We start from the raw sequence: 10,959 nt of genomic DNA on the forward strand, positions 1-10,959 counted from the left end.
AGTGGGTTGCCATTTCCTTCTGCACACTATCTGCCTGAGTTTGCCCAAGTTCACCTGCTTTGGATTGGTGATGCCCCCCAACCATCTCATCCTCTGTCCTCCGTCTTCGCTTGTGGCTTCTTTAGTGACTTAGTGAACTCGCTCAGTCGTGTCCGACTCCTTGCGACCCCATGGACTGTAGCCTGCCAGGCTCCTCCATCCATGGAATTTTCCAGGCAAGAGTACTGGAGTGGGTTGCCATTTCCTTCTCCAGGGGATCTTCCTGACCCAGGGATCGAACCCGGGTCTCCCGCATTGCGGGCAGACGCTTTACCCTCTGAGCCACTGGGGTGGCTTCTTTACTATAAATCAAAACTAAACTGTTTTAAGAAGTAGGTGGCTACGTATTCATACCTGACCTCCCGCCCTCTGCCTTTACTCCGTTTTTTGTCAGGTCACCTGAGAGTGATACCCAATGCAGCTGGCCACAGAGGAGGGTTGAGAAAGAAAGCAGGAAGGAATGAGGGTTAAGAAAATAAGTGGCAGAGGGGAAAGGAACAGCAGGTTTTTGACACCATAAGAATTTCATCCAAAATCTGATGGCCAGAGAGACCAGAGCCTTGCTAATTAAGGTGCTTCTAATTGGAAAACTTGTGAATTCAGATTAAGGGTGACCTTTTTCATAAGACATTTTTTCCACAGGGAGATGATGACTCAATAATACAAAAAGCCTGCAGCAATAAGGTTTGTGAGACTTAATCTGAGAGTTAAAGAGTAATTTCCCAAAAAAGGGAAAACGATGCTCACACAGATATAAAAATGACATGTGTTGAAGGTTTTACAATATTCAGGAATTAATGAGAACACCAGGCACATGTTAAAACTAGTTCAAGAGAAAGTTTCTGGGAAGTCCACACACATGTGGAATTAAGGAACGTTGAAAGGAAAATGCAGACGAAGGCAAAACTGGCTTTTTTCCCACAAGACAGAGGCAAAGGTCAGTGTGCTTATCTGTCATTTCCATACCACTTACTGAATTGTAAAATAGCTCCCAGACACTGAAAGACAAAAATCAGACAGCTTGAAGGGTGACCTCTACACAAGCATATATTTCCATGGAAACACAAAATTGTTTCTATAAGACTGTTTCTAAGCATCTTGTAAGTACCATTTACAAGGAAAGATTAGATCTGACTGACTAGGCATCATTTTTCCTGTATTTGCTAAGTTTTGCTCTCCAAGCATCATTAGTGACTTCTTGTTTATTAACACTAATTAACATGATGGATTTCCTATTCAAAGCTCTATGCATGTCTTGCCAAAACTTACCAACCCAGTGCTAAATTGACACAGATATTTAAAAGTAGTTTTGTTTTGTTTTAAAGTATCCTCCAGATCAATGTGCATGTGCATGCTCAGTTAGCCTGCCAGACTCCTCTATCCATGGGATTTCCCAGGCAAGAATACTGGAGTGGGTTGCCATTTCCTTCTCCAGGGTATCTTCCTGACCCAGGGATCGAACACATGCCTCCTGTATTGGTAAGCATATTCTTTACTACCTGGGAAACTTTCTCCAGATCATCCCCAACTAGCAAAGTTGTGTGGTTGATTCACATTTTACAAGACAGACTTATAATGTGAAATATACCTCTGCCCCTACCTAAGCTGAAGCTCCAATACTTTGGCCACCTTATGCGAAGAGCCAACTCGCTGGAAAAGACCCTGATGCTGGGACAGATGGAGGGCAAGAGGAGAAGAGGGCAACAGAGGATGAGATGGTTAGATAGCATCCACCGACTCAACGGATGTGAGTTTGAGCAAACCCCGGGAGAGAGTGAAGGACAGGGAAGCCTGGTGTGCTGCAGTTCATGGGATCGGAAAGAGATGGACATGACTGAGCGAATGAACAACTACATTCAGAACGGTTTATTCTAGTGTTTTCCCACCTGTTTTCCTAAAACAATCTCCGAGATCCAGCCCACAAGCTTTCTCTTTGTCTTAACTTGCACCTTCCCACTTGAGCCTGCCTGCAATTTTCCTTTCTCCGCCTTTTCCTCCCTGTGGTTTTCCCACTTTGGGGAAAGAGCCACCTTTTCTTTTTCCATTTGTGCAAATCCTTTTCAGCTTTTAAAATTCTTCTCCACTAAGGCTATAGCCTTAGTGCTATAGCTCTTGATTTTCCCTAGTATGCACTCCTAAAAAACAATTCCTTGGCATCTTGGACTACAAACTGGCTCATTGGATCATGTATTATATTCTAGTTGATGACAACTTTGCTTTCACAAGTGTAGTAACCCGAGGTTTCTCAAGAAAAAGGCTGTGAGTATTCTCTCCTCAGAATACCTGAGTGCCATAAGAGGCTGCTTACTCTTCTCTTCTCCTTGCTGCTATTGTTGTTCAGTCACAAAGTCATGTCCAACTCTTAGCAATTCCATAGACTGCAGCACACCAGGCTTTCCTGGCCACTATTTCCTGGAGTTTGCTCAAACTCATGTCCATTGAGTCGGTGATGCCATCCAACCATCTCATCCTCTGTCATCCCCTTCTCCTCCTGCCTTCAATCTTTCCCAGCATCAGGGTCTTTTCCAATGAGTCAGCTCTTCACATCAGGTGGCCAAAGTATTGGAGCTTCAGCTTCAGCATCAGTCCTTCCAATGAACACTCAGGACTGATTTCCTTTAGGATTGACTGGTTGTATCTCCTTGCAGTCCAAGGGACTCTCAAGAGTCTTCTCCAACACCACAGTTCAAAAGCATCAATTCTTCAGCACTCAGCTTTCTTTATAGTCCAACTCTCACATCCATACATGACCACTGGAAAAATCATAGCTTTGACTATATGGACCTTCCTGAGCATAGTGATGTCTCTGCTTTTTAATACATTGTCTAGGTTTGTCATAGTTTTTTTTCCGAGGAGCAAGTGTCTTTTAATTTCATGGCTGCAGTCACCATCTACAGTGATTTTGGAGCCCAAGAAAATAAAATTCTGTCACTGTTCCCAGAAAGTGGAAAGAGTGATTCATCTCCTTATATTAAGCCAAAGATGTGTCCCTTCTCTTTAGACTCAGTTTCATTAACTATGAAACAAGGGATTAAACTCAATTTGGTTCTCAAATTTTATCATGCATCAGAATCCCCTGGAGGGTTTGTTAAAGCACAGAGTGCCAGGCCCCCAAACACAGAGCCTCTGATTCAGAAGGTCCAAGGCAGGGGTGGGTGGTGGTGCAGAAATTTGTGTGTCCAAAACGAGATTCTAGGTGATGCTAGTACTCCTGGTCCAAAGACCACACTTTGAAAATTGCAATGACCAGCAAACCCACTTAGCTGACCATCCTAACCACCTAAGGACTTCATAAAATTCAGATGATAAACCTGAGCTTATTTACTGAACTGGAATCTTCCAGGGTGGTACTAGGGAAACCATATTTCAAAAAATACTTCCCAGATGAGTCTTATGATGGGCCAACTTTAGGACCCAATTGAACTAGGTAACCCGTACAGGCCATGTCAGTGTCAACCTTCCATGATTTTGTTTGGCAAGGAAAGCCTGGCTGGAGGAAGGCAGGTGCAACTCTCAGGATAAAATATCTCTTATAGCTCAATAGAGATCATTCCCAGGTGGCGCTAGTGGTAAAGAACACACCTGCCAGTGCAGGAGACATGAGAGACATGGGTTGGATCCCTGGGTGGGGAAGATTCCCTTGGAGAAGAGAATAGCAACCCACTACAGTATTCTTGCCTGGAAAATCCCATGGACAGAGGAGCCTTATGGGCTACAGTCCATGGGATCACAAAGAGTCAAACACAACTGCCTGACTCAATAGCTCAATCAAACTGAAAACATACAAGAAAAGGAATCCTGGGAAATATAGCTGAGCTAGCAAACCGTTACACTATGACTGGTACCCTTCTGATCCTCCCCCACTGCAAAGGTGTCCTGCTAGAGATACACCAGTTTAACATTAAACAGAACCCTTCACATGCCAATCTGAAACATCTGCAATTGAATTATTTCACTGCCTCAGGGTTTCTCGTGTAGGTTTTTTTTAAAAAATATCTGAATAAGTAAAAGAACTCACCAAAGTATCATCACCCAGAACAAATTGAGGATCAACTCTAAACATGAATGTTTGCTTCTATCTTAAAATGTACAAACTGTTTGCAACACCCCAAAGGGCAGTTTTTCACCTTCACTAATTTCAGTTCCAAACTCCTCTGGAAAATTGATCACAAGTTAATATTTAACTCTAAAAGGAATTCCTTTTATAACTCGATTCTTATAGGAACTCTTACTGAACCCTGGGATTTCACAGAGTTCCTTAATAAATTAGAGTTGTGACTCAACAGTCACAGCTGGTTATCCCTCCAAAGTTGTTTTATTTGTTATTATGAAATCAGGACCGAAATTCCAGGAACTGAGTGAACCCAAGCCGAATTAGCAAGCAGGGCAAAGGCAACATTAAACAAGACTGCTGACTCTGCTAAAGCCCGGGAATCAACAGTGACCTTGAAGGCAAGGTCAGGAAAGGTATTCCGTGTAACTGCTCCTCTAAAGAAATTGAGGAGCAAAATCAGAAAAAGTGCTGGTGTGTTTGAGAACACCTCCCAGGAATCCCTGGGGGAGAGCTTCTTGTGGTTCATCTGCTCCTATTTCTGGGCCCTGTTGCTGACTCAGCCCCCCCCCCCCCAACCCCCCTGTGTGTGCAGCTGCAGGTAGCCAGCTGGGAAAGCATTGAGTCCTCTGTGCAGGGCAGGCTTTGCTGCTGAATGTCGGAAGGCTGGGTAGAAAGGAAAATTGGTTTCTAGATGATTCGTGAACCAGTAAGCCATCTGGTCACCCCCACACAGAAAACCTAAATTGGCTTTTTTTCTCTCTCACTTTTTACTATGAAAATATGTGAATATGTAGAAAAGTGGAAAAAAAAGCTCAATAAAGTCCCACAGATTTAGATATAATTACAGGAAGTCCCCTGGGGCTTCCCAGGTTGCGCTAGTGGTAAAGAACCTGCTTGCCAATGTAGGAGATGAAAGAGATGCAGGTTGGATCCCTGGATCAGAAAGATCTCCTGGAGGAGGGCGTGGCAACCCACTCCACTATTGTTACCTAGAGAATCCCATGGACAGAGGAGACTGGCGAACTACAGTCCATAGATTCTTCACAAAGCGTCACATACAGTAACACCTCTACAAAAAAAGGATCTCCATTCTGAGAGCACGTTAGTAAGTGCAATCTGCTCACAAGTCCAAAGTGTTAGCCTAGGTACCGACTAACACAGTCGGCTGTATGCTCCTGTACTATTAACAGGAGCTTCCAGGTGGCACTAGTGGTAAAGAATCCACCGGCAATGCAGGAGACGTAAGAGACTCGGGTTCGATCCCTGGGCTGGGAACATCCCCTGGAGGAGGGCATGGCAACCCACTTCAGTGTTCTTGCCTGAAGATTCCCATGGACAGAGGAGCCTGCTGGACTACAGTCCACAGGGCTGCAAAAAGCCAGACTTGCCTGAAATGACTGAGCACGCACGTAACAGGTTTATAATACTTTTCACACTAATAATACATAGAAAACAGACACAAAAAATAAAGAAAACGTTTTAAATCTTGCTGTACTGTACCTTGAAAAGTCCAGTGGTGCGGTACTACGGCTGGCACACAGGGGCTGGCATCAAGAGAACAGGCAGAAGGGGTTACTGATGGGAGCAGGGAGAAGAGGTGGGAGATGGCAGAGCTGAAGAATTATCAGCAACAGGAGACGGAGGGCCAGCTGCAATTTCACTCACGCCCGATCACCAAGCTAGATCTCTGCTGCTTTTGCGTTTGCTTCTTAACATCCTGGGCCTGAAATAAAGATACTGCATACTGTACACTATACAGCACTATGCAGTTAAGTACACAAAAGCCCAGCCACTTGCAGAGGATGCAAGCATGTGACATCCCGAAATTCCAGGAGCTGAGTGAGCCCAGTGTACGTCAGACACGTGAACCAGCTAACGTGATTGGGCATGTGAATGCACGTTCGCATCTTTGAAGTTTACAACTGGAAGGTTCGTGTGAAGGGACTTAACTGTATTGTTAATGTTTGCTTCTTTTTTTTTTTCTTGCGGAAGTATGTAAGTTATAGACAACATGACATTTTGCCCCTAAATAACTGTGTGGCTGTCAGCCTCCAAAATGATCCATAATACTCTGTGCTTCTGGGATCTCACATCCTTTCACATGGTACGGGGGTGGTCCAGTAGAATACAGAAATCGTGATGCCAGTCTCGTCTGGAATTAAGTTAACAACAGATATGTGGCTGCTTCCATCTTGTCTTCACTGCACCACAACCCCCCCATCACTTGCTCCTGGGGGCAGTCAGCTGCCAAGTCACTAGTAGCCCCATGGAGGGGCCCTTGTAGCAAAGAAAGCCTCACGGGCATAGATGCTCCAGACCCAGTCAAGTGTCAGATGACCGCAACACCCACCAACGTCTGGACAGGAGCCTCTTGGGAGACCCTGCATGGGAACCACCGGCTAAGCCACTCAGATACCTGAGCCTCAGAAACTGCAAGGTAATAATTTCTACTGCTTTAAGCTGCACAGTTCTGGGCTAAGTTGGTAGCCTAGAGAGTACCCATTTGTAGGCAGGGTCCTGTGACGGAAACTCAAAATGCGGGAGTGGCTTTCACACTGGGCAGTGGGCTGTGTTGAGAGTATTGGTGAAAGCCTGGAGCCCCTCGAAGAAGCTGTGAATAAAAGAGTCAAGGTCTTGAGACTTCCCTGGTGGCCCAGTGGCTGAAGTGAAAGTGAAAGTCGCTCAGTCGTGTCCGACTCTTTGCGACTTCATGGACTATATAGTCCATGGAATTCTCCAGGCCAGAATACTGGACTGGGTAACCTTTCTCCTTCTCCGGGGGACCTTCCCAACCCAAGGATTGAACCCAGGTCTCCCACATTGCAGGCAGATTCTTTACCAGCTGAGCCACAAGGGAAGGTCCAGTGACTAGGACTCTGCATTCCTAACGCAGGAGGTCTGGGTTCAATCCCTGGTCAGGGAACTAGATCCCACACGCCACAACCACTGTTCTCATGCCTCAGCTAAAGGAGCCTGCATGCCATGAGGAAGACCAAAGTTGCCGCCACTAAGGCCTGGCACAACCAAATAAATAAATACATAGTTTTGGAAATAATTTATTTTTACTTTTGGCTGTACTGGATCTTTGCTGCTACATGGGTTTTTCCTCTGATTTCAGCAATTGGGGACTACTGTTCGCTGTGTGCAAGGGTTTCTCATTGCAGTGGCTTCTCTTGTTTCTGAGCACAGGCTCTAGGGTGCGCGGGCCTCAGTAGTTGCAGGACGGGGGCTCATTAGCTGTGGCTCCTGGGCTGAGTTGCTCCAGGGCATGTGGGATCTTCCTGGCCCAGGGATCGAACCCATGTCTCCTGCATTGGCAGGCGGATTCTTTACCACTGAGCCACCAGGGAAGCCCTCTATTTTTTAAGGCAATCATTTTAAAAAAGTAATTAAAAAAAAAAGAGCAGAGAAGGAAATGGCACCCCACTCCAGTAGTCTTGCCTGGGAAATCCCATGGACAGGAGCCTGGCGGGCTGCGGTCCGTGGGTCGCAAAGGGTCAGACACGACTGAGGGAGGAGCGGGCGCTCGCCAGAGGCCCCGGCGCTTTTGATGGCAGAGCCAGGACTGGGGCTGAGGACTGCCAGCTCCCAGGCCTCTCTCACCAGATGGGAGCTCGGAAAACTAGAAGCTAAAATAGCCTGAGGGCTTTCCTGGCAGCTCAGTGGTAAAGAATCGCCCCCCTGCCAAAGCAGGGGCCGCGAGTTCCACCCCGGGTCTGGGAAGACCCCAGATGGCAGACCAGCTGAGTCCATGCATCGCAGCCTCTGGGTCGGTGCTCTGGAGCGTGGGAGCCACAGTACTGAGGTCTGTGGGCGCCAGAGCCCGTGCTCTGCAACGAGAGGAGCCACCGCAGTGAGAAGCCTACGCCCCCCCAACTGGCGAGCCCCTGCTCGCCACAGCTATAGAAAAGCCCACACAGCATGAAGACCCTGCACAACCACAAATAAATAAACTCACTGAAAAAAAAAAGAGCCAAGGCCTGTAAAGACTCGGGTGAGACCTGGCAGGAAAGTGAGGGAAGTGTTGTCAGAAACTGGAGGAAGGAGATGCTGGTGATGCCACTGCCTGCAGTCATGTGGATGGAGGAACACACGCCCAGTGGACTCATGATGTAGTCAAGGAGATTTGGAGCCAGGACTGCCTGGTTTCCGCTAGTTACTCATAATAAGATGTCGGGAGAGAGAGAAATGAATGGAAAGGCCGTTAAGCAGAAAGGAGCTCGGACTGGATGGTTTTCAGCTCAGCCAGAAGACAAGTTATGCTAGAACCAAGGAATGGCTTCCAAGCAAAAGGTCAAATTCAGAGCCCTGCCAGAAAAACCGTGGTCCAGTGACAGACCCTGGACTGTGCCTGTAAGTCAATTTTGAAAGGTTTCAGAAAGACATAAAGCCCTACCCCCAGACATAAAGCCCTCTAATGAGATTAAAAGTGCCTCACTGCTGTGGCCTGAATGCTCCTGTGTCCCCCAGATTCCTACGTTGTAATCCCAACCCTCCAGCATGATGGCATTAGGAAGTAGGGCATTTGGAGGGTGATTAGGTCAACTTAAAATGCACGTGAGAGTTTCAAGTTAAGTTTTATCTGGGGCAAAATGAGGACTGCGGCCTGGGAGACAGCACCTCAGATAGCTCCGAGAAACTGCTCCAAAGACGCAGGGGGAAGGCCAGTCTATGTGTGATTTAGGTGAAGGCAGAAGACTCTTGAGAGTCCCTTGGACTGCAAGGAGATCCAACCAGTCCATCCTAAAGGAAATCAGTCCTGACTGTTTATTGGAAGGACTGATGCTGAAGCTGAAACTACAATACTTCGGCCACCTGATGCAAAGAGCTGACTCATTTGAAAAGACCCTGATGCTGGGAAAGATTGAAGGTGGGAGGAGAGGGAGATGACAGAGGATGAGATGGTTGGATGGCATCACCGACTCAGTGGACATGAGTTTGAGTAAACTCCGAGAGTTGGTGATGGACAGAGAAGCCTGGTGTGCTGCAGTCCACAGGATCACTAAGAGTTGGACATGACTGAGCAACTGAACTGAACTGAGAACATAGGCCATCAAGCCTGTTTACTTTTTAGAATGTTTCTACTGGTCTCGTGAAGCTTCTGCTAGTCATGAGAAACAGTCATCACCATGAAGGATTTTAGTGCTTTTCTAGATATGAGGAGATACAACAACTGGGTTCATAAAGTCAGATCCTAAGAATATCTGATTATCTGAAGACCCATCCTGCCAGTTTTCCGGGAGCACAGAGTGCCTCATTTCTGCTCTCCACCCTGAACCCCTTCCAGGGGTATTGGAGGTCAGCAGCTGCAGCGGTACATGATCTAATCCTTGAGGAGGTAGATGGCAAGCACCATGAAAGTGAAAGTCGCTCAGTCGTGTCCAACTCTTTGGGACCCCATGGACTATACAATCCATGGAATTCTCCAGGCCAGAATACTGGAGCGGGTAGTCTTTTCCTTCTCCAGGGGATCTTCCCGACCCAGGAATCGAATCAGGGTCTCCTGCACTGCAGGCAGATTCTTTACCAGCTGAGCTATGAGGGAAGTCCAGCAAGCACCATGCCCAGTGTGAATTTGTGGTTGACAGGGTGGAGCCCCCTGAATGGGATTAGCGTTCTTATAAAACAGACCCCACCAAGCTCTCTAGCCCTTTTCACCCTGTGAGGGCACAAGGAGGCGTCTGCAACCTGGAGGAGGGCCCTCACCAGAAGCCAACCAAGCTGGTACCCTGGACTCAACCCTTCCCACCTCCAGAACTGTGCAAATAGATATCTGTTGTTCATCAACTACCCAGTCTGTGGTGTTTTGTTACAGCAGCCCCAGTGGTCTGAGACACTCACAGACCCTCGTGATCAAAGGACGGTGCTCCTTGGGACTTCCCTGGTGGTTAAGATTCTGAGCTTCTGCTGCAGGGGGCACAGGTTCAATCCCTGGTCGGGGAATTAAAATCCCGCATGTCAAAAGGTACAGCCAAAAAATTTCCTAGTGCTCCCAGAAGCTCCAGCTCATTGCTCCTCAGCTGTCTTCAGAAGCTTTGTCTTTGTGGGAAGGTCTCATCTCGAGATTCGGAAGTGTTGCCTTTGTCTAATGGAAGAAACCCCGTGGAGATTAGCAGAGAATCCATAAAGTTTTTGTGAGAATTACATGCACAGAATCGTTACTGATTTGGACTAAAAGGGACAGGGGTAGTGCAAGATAAAAGGAGGTCTTTGGACCCTCAAAGTTCTACTGACAAGAAGCAGGCTGAGAATATTCCCCAGCTGCTATCACATGATACCTTCATGAAAAAGGAAGGATGAGTCACAGGGAAAGACCAAGAGCCCAGAGGGCAGTCAGGAGCCTTGGAGCCCTGAGACATGATTAAGGAACTTATGACATTTGCCTGGCCTGGAATCTTCATGGACCAGCAACTGCTTCAAACTCTCGTCTTCTCCCTTTTTTAAAAAAGCTTTATATTTTGTATCGGGGTATAGTCTCTGGTGGCTCAGATAGTAAAGAATCTGACTGTAATTGCAGGAGACCCAGGTTCGATCCCTGGATCACGAAGATCCCTTGAAGGGAGTGGCTGCCCACTCCAGTGTTGTTGCCTGGAGAATTCCGTGGACAGAAGAGTCTGGGGTCTACAGTCCAGGTGGTCGCAAAGAGTCAAACACAGCTGAGCAATTAGCCAATTAACAGTGTTGTGATGTTTCCAGGTGAACAGCGAAGGGACTCAGCTATATGTATACCTGTCCAGAGCCTTGGAGTATGGTTCCCAAACCCTGAGACATAATTGAGGAACTTAACAACAGTTGCTTGGCTTGGAACTTGTATGGACCAGCAACTGCTCCATGCTGTCATCTCCCTTTATGAGCAGGATTTTCCA

This window comes from Odocoileus virginianus, chromosome 14, assembly GCF_023699985.2.
Source record: "Odocoileus virginianus isolate 20LAN1187 ecotype Illinois chromosome 14, Ovbor_1.2, whole genome shotgun sequence".
NCBI lineage: Eukaryota > Metazoa > Chordata > Mammalia > Artiodactyla > Cervidae > Odocoileus > Odocoileus virginianus.